Source organism: Trichechus manatus, unplaced genomic scaffold (assembly GCF_000243295.1).
Source record: "Trichechus manatus latirostris isolate Lorelei unplaced genomic scaffold, TriManLat1.0 scaffold00040, whole genome shotgun sequence".
In the NCBI taxonomy this organism is placed as follows: domain Eukaryota; kingdom Metazoa; phylum Chordata; class Mammalia; order Sirenia; family Trichechidae; genus Trichechus; species Trichechus manatus.
In genome coordinates this window covers 5,693,641-5,700,143 of record NW_004443976.1, presented here as the reverse complement: position 1 = coordinate 5,700,143, position 6,503 = coordinate 5,693,641, and positions in this window count along the sequence as shown.

The following is a 6,503-nucleotide window of genomic DNA, read 5'->3' as shown; positions in this document are numbered from 1 at the left end:
TCTTGTCATTTTTCTCACTCCATTTGGTGCTTGGCTGAGTTCTTTATCTCTTCATTTGATGTTTTAGGGTTTCAGGATTGTTGTATTCTCTGTTCGGCTTAGTTTTTTGGATCTTTGCTGTGGAGGGGCGGCGTGGTGCTTCTGCCTAGAGTTCCATCTTGCCGGAACTCTGGTGAATTATTTTTTTGATATGTTGCTGAATTCTATTGGCTAGAATTTTGTTGAGGATTTCTGGGTCAATGTTCATGAGGGATATCGGTCTGTAATTTTCTTTTTTTTATGGTGTCTTTACCTGGTTTTGGTATCAGGGTTATGCTGGTTTCATAGAATGAGTTTGAGAGTATTCCATAAATTTCTATGCTCTGAAATACCTACAGTAGTAGTAGTGTTAACTCTTCTCTGAAAGTTAGAATTCTCCAGTGAAGCCATCCGGGCCAGGCCTTTTTTTTGTTGGGAGTTTTTTACTTACCTTTTCAATCTCTTCTTTTGTTATGGGTTTATTTAGTTCTTCTCCCTCTGTTTGTGTTAGTTTAGGTAGGTAGTGAGTTTCTAGAAATTTGTCCATTTTCTCTAGGTTTTCAAATTTGTTAGAGTATGATTTTTCGTAGTATTTTGTTATGATTCTTTTAATTTCAGTTGTGTCTGTTATCACCCATTTCATTTCTTATACAGGTTATCTGCTTCCTGTCTTGTTTTTCTTTTGTCAGTCTGGCCAATGGTTTATCAATTTTGTTGATCTTTTCATAGAACCAGCTTTTGGTCTTGTTAAGTCTTTCAATAGTTTTTGTATTCTCTATTTCATTTAATTCGGCTCTAGTTCTTATTATTTCCTTTCTTCTGGCGCCTGAGGGCTTCTGTTGCTGTTCTCTTTCTGCCTGTTCCAATTATAGGGTTAATGTTTCAATTTTGGCCCTTTCTTCTTGTTGGATATGTGCATTTATTGCTATAAACTGACCTCTGAGCACTGCTTTTCCTGTGTTCCAAAGGTTCTGCTAGGGTGTGTTTTCATTATCGTTTGATTCTATGAATTTCTTTATTCCATCCTTAATTTCTTCTATAACCCCGTAGTTTTTGAGCAAGGTGTTGCTCAGTTTTCATGTGTTTGATGTGTTTTCCTTGCTTTTTCTGTTGTTGATTTCTACTTTTATGGCTTTACGATCAGAAAAGATGCTTTGTAATATTTGGATGCTTTGGATTTTGTTAATGCTTGCTTTATGGCGTAATATGTGGTCTATGCTGGAGAATGTTCCACGTGCATTGGAAAAGAAAGTATACTTGGCTGCTGTTGGGTGGAGTGTTTAGTATGTGTCTATGAGATCAAGTTGGTTGATTGTAGTATTTAACTCTTCCGTGTCTTTGTTGAGCTTCTTTCTGGATGTTCTGTCCTTTACCGAAAGTGGTGTGTTGAAGTCTCCTACTACTATTATGGTGTTGTTTATCTCTCTTTTTAGTGCTATTAAAGTTTGTTTTATTTATTTTGGAGCCGTGTTGTTGGGTGCGTAAATATTTATTATAGTTATGTCCTTCTGGTTTATTGACCATTTCATCATTATATAGTGTCCTTCCTTATCCTTTGTGGTGGATTTTACTTTAAAATCTATTTTGTCAGAGATTACTGTTGCCACTCATGCTCTTTTTTGAGTGTTGTTTGCTTGATATTTTTTCCCATCCTTTGGAGTTTTAGTTTGTTTGTATCTTTAAGTCTAAGGTTTGTTTTTTGTAGGCAGCATATAGGTGGATCGTGTTTTTTTATCCAGTCTGCCACTCTCTGTCTCTTTATTGCTGCATTTAGTCCGTTTACATTCAGCAGAATTATTGATAGGTATGAGTTTAGTGCTGTCATTTTGATGTCTTTTTTTGTGTGTTGTTCACAGTTTCTTTGTTCCACTTAATTTTCTGTGCTGAGTCATTTTTCTGTATGTATTTTCTCTTCATCTTTTTCACTGTTGATTTTATGTTTGCTGAGTCTGTATATTTTTGTAGTTTTTTATTTTGACTTGTAGGATAGTTTGTTTCCTTTGTGGTTACCTTAATATTTACCCCTATTTTTCTAAGTTTGTAACAGTCTTTCATTTCTTTGTATTGCCTTGACTTCTTATCCATATGAAAAAGGTATGACTGCATTTTTTAAGTCCCTCTTTTATGTTTTAATGTTGTCATCTTTTACATATTGAAATCTGTTTCCTTGTTTTCAGTGTTTTAGCTTTGGTTTAGTTTTGTGACTTCCCTGACTGAGTTGATATCTGCTCTGTCCCGTGTTCTAGTGTTGGGTTGTTATCTGATGTTACTGATTTTCTAACTGGAGGACTCCCTTTAGTATTTCTTGTAATTTTGGTTTGGTTTTTGCAAATTCCCTAAACTTCTGTTTATCTGGAAATGCCCTAATTTTGCTGTCATATTTGCGAGACAATTTTGCTGGATACGTAATTCTTGGCTGGCAGTTTTTTTCCTTCAAGGCTTTATATATGTCATCCCATTGCCTTCTTGCCTGCATGGTTTCTGCTGAGTAGTCCGAGCTTATTCTTATTAACTCTCCTTTGTAGATGACTCTTCGTTCATCCCTAGCCGCTCTTAAAATTCTCTATCTTTTGTTTTGGCAACTTTGATTATAAAATGTCTTGGTGAGTTTCTTTTGGGATCTGCCTTATGTGGGGTTTGATGAGCATGTTGGATAAATATCTTGTCCTCTTTCATGATATCAGGGAAGTTTTCTGCTAACAAGTCTTCTGTTTTTTTTTTTTTTTTTTTTGTTATCCCCCCCTGTTCTGGTACTCCAATCACTGATAGGTTATTACTCTTGATAGAGTCCAACATAATTCTTAGGGTGTCTTCATTTTTTTTTTAAATCCTTTTATCTGATTTTTCCTCAAATAAGTTGGTGTCAAGTGCTTTATCTTTAATCTCACTAATTCTGACTTCCATTGCCTCAGTTCTGCTCCTCTGACTTTCTGTTGAGTTGTCTAATTCTGAAATTTTATTGTTAATCTTCTGGATTTCTGATTGCTGTGTCTCTATGGATTCTTGCAGCCTGTTAAATTTGTCGTTATGCTCTTCTCTAATCTTTTTAATTTCCTCTATTGCGTGTTCTACGTTTTTCTTAATTTCTTGAAGAGTTGTGTGTATTAACTGTTTGTATTCTGTCTCTGGTAACTCCAAGAAATTTTCCTCTTCTGGAAAATTTCTAGATTCTTTATTTTGGGAGCTTGCTGAAGCCATCAGGGATGGCTCTTTGTGTGATTTGATATTGACTGTTGTCTCTGAGCCATCAATAAGTAATTATATTCATTTTTTTGATGTTTGCTTTCTGTGTCCTAGCTTCTTGTTTTGTTTTGATGTGCTGACATAGGCTGCTCGTATGAGTTAGTTTGATTATTGGCACCTTTGAAGCCCTAATGTCCTGTCACCGGGTGGTTAGATCTGTTACTAGGTATGTGAGCTCAGGAGTCCACTCACTTCTCCTTTATGGATTTAGCTCAGGTGCCCAGGTAGATAGCCGCCAAGTCTGTGGCGTATGCTCTCACTTACAGTCCTAGACAGGCATGGGTGATTGGTGTAGGCACAGGCATCTGGTTGCAGCAGGGAGACACACTCTCAGCAAGGTAGGGTGCTGACGGCCACCCATGAGCATCCAGGAGGAAGGTGTTTCCCTGTTCCCTAGAACACATAGGTGGGTGGGTTTTGCAGGTGGACTATGAGCACCTAATGCTGTTGGCTGTAAGTACTGGGGGGCACCTCTATTCATGGGCACCTATCACAGGTGGCTAGGTGGTATGGGTGGAGCCACCAGCCTTCAGTCTCTGGATGTGGGTAGGTGAAGACACTGCCTAATGGGCTGAGGAGTGTCCAGTGTCAAGAACCTGCCACTTCATAGCTGAAACAGTTGAAGTTAAACTTCCAGTATATTCTCTGCTATACTGCGTTAATGAGGGCCTGTGCTGTGAGATGGGCCCACAAAAGTCTATGCAGAGGGAAAGGCACTCAAAGTCCGTGGATCCTGTATGCCTTTGCCTGGGCAATGGAGCTGTGTCTACCCTGGGTTCCTGGCTTAGGGGAACTGACAGTTTATTTTTTCCCGTTTGTTAATTTGTTCACTCTCCAAGGCAGGGAGAATGGCTCTGGGCGTGTGATGGATCCTACTTCCAGCCCAGAGGACTTGGTAATTGCTAAAGCCTTTCCTGAGACCCAGTGTAGAGCAGGGAGCGGGGAAGTAAATGGGAGAGAGGTTTTTCCCTAAGGGAGGTGTTTTTGATCTGCACAGTAGGCCGTACGCAAGTACTTATCTTTCATGGAGGGCTGCTTCTCACTGGTTGTGGGTGGCCCTGTGGACTCTCCAGTGCTGGGTCTCTCCCGGTGCAGAAAACGCGTCTCCCAAGCATGGCTGCTTGCCTGCCTCACTGCTCACTCCCGAGCTGATCAGGCCTGAAGGGCTCAGGCTCTTGCCAGGTCAGGTCTGGCAAGTCCTTGCTGCTTCCGAACTGTCTCTCCCTCCCCCTGCTACTTAATCTGGTTTCTCAGTTCTACCTTTGATGTTCAGGTCTCCCAGATTGCCATATATAATTGAATCACTTGTTTTTTTGGGTCTTTGTTGTAAGAGGGTCCACTGGAAGCATCTGACTACTCCGCCATCTTGGCCCCACCTCTGGTTATATTTTCTTGACTATGCTCATTTGTTTATTGTTCCTGATTATTTTTAATTAAATATACATATTAAGATGGGGAAGACTGACATTTTTATAGTATTGGGTACAACGGGAAGACTGTTTATGATTCTAGATAGTAGTTTTGTCCACAGATCCTGCATAATTTTGCTTTTATTTTTAAGTATTTTGTTGTTATTGTTACTGTAGCTACAGTGATTGGAATCTTTTGTTATGTTACGTTTTCTTATTGCCGAAATATAGGAAAATTATTCATTTTTATGTAGTCATCTTGAACAGCTACCTTCACGAAGTATCTCATTAATTTAAATATATTTTTAAAATTGAGTCTGTTGGGTTTTCCATAGCCGCAACAATGGACTCAAACATACCAATGATCAGGAAGATGGCGCAGGACTAGGCAACATTTTGTTCTGTTACACATAAGGTTCCCATGAGTCGGAGCCAACTCAATGGCAGCTAACAACAGTATTTGGTTTTCCTGGTAGATGCTCATATCTTCTGCAAATAATAATTTTGCCTCTTCCTTTCCAGTATTAATACTTATTTTATTTTCTTACCTAAGTGTATTGTCTAGGACTTGTGGAACAATGTAAATATATGGTGATATATGGGCATCTGTGTCTTCTTATAACTTAGTAGAAATGCATGATGGTTGGTTTGAGAATTTTTTTTTTTTTAAATCATGATACATACATCATTCTTTTATTATTTCACTTTGAGTTTTTCTTTGGCACCAAAATTAAATTGGATTAATAATGTTATTGTGTTCTTTAAAGATAATCATGTGGTTTTCCTTCATTATTAGAATTCACTCCAAAATTTATGTCATAAATATTTATTGAGCACTTACCATATTCCAAGCATTGTTCTCCGTGCTTGGGATAGTTCAATGATAGAATCCTTACCTATTGGGAGCTTGTATTTTAGGTACTTTAACCTTGATCGATTTTCTAATATTGAGCTTTCCTTGCTTTCTATCAATAAATCTTGTTTGGCTATGGTTTGTTAATTTTTGTTTCCATACTGCCAGATTTAATTTATTGTTGTTTTATTTAGAATTTTGGCATGTAATATTCATAAGTGAGAATATTTGAATACCTGTAAATTATTGATAACAATGTAAAATGAATTGTCCAACTTCCTTGTTTTTCTGTGGAATGGCTAGCTGAGGAATTATTTATTCTTTGAAGGTTGGAAATCACTTCCCGAGGACATTTTTTGTAGGGAAGTAGTTCTTTGACAGTTTTCTCTATTTCTTCAGTGGTTACTGGACTATTTATGTTTTCTCTTTTCTTTGGTCACTTTTAGTAATATATATTTTATAGAAAAACATACATTTTATTGTAATTTTAAAATTTAATAAAATCTTTGAATATATAGTTATATCTCCTTTATCATTTTTAATTTGTTTTTCTCTTCTTTTTCCTCTTTGCTAGCTTTGCCAAAGAGTTTTCTCTCGCTGCTTCAGCCCGGTAGAATCAGTTCTTGGGTTTAATTTATTACCTATTTTTTTTTTTAAAAGACTTATTAACTCTTGATCAGTGTATTCTTTTTCTTTTTGTAGTGAATTTCTGCTTTTTTATTTTCGATTCTTTCTTACTGATTTCCTTGGGTTAATTTTGCTTTTGTTTTTCCTTGTCTAGTCTTCTATGGTGTATTAGTCAGGATAGGTTATGCTCTGCCGTGGCAACACATGAGCTCTGGAATCTCAGTGGCTTAACATACCAAAATTTTGTTCCGAAGTCATGCACAATCCAGTGTGAGTCAGAGAACTCTCAAGGACAGCTCTCTTCCATGTGTGATGTAGGGATCCAGACTGCATCCATCTTTTGCCCCCTTCTC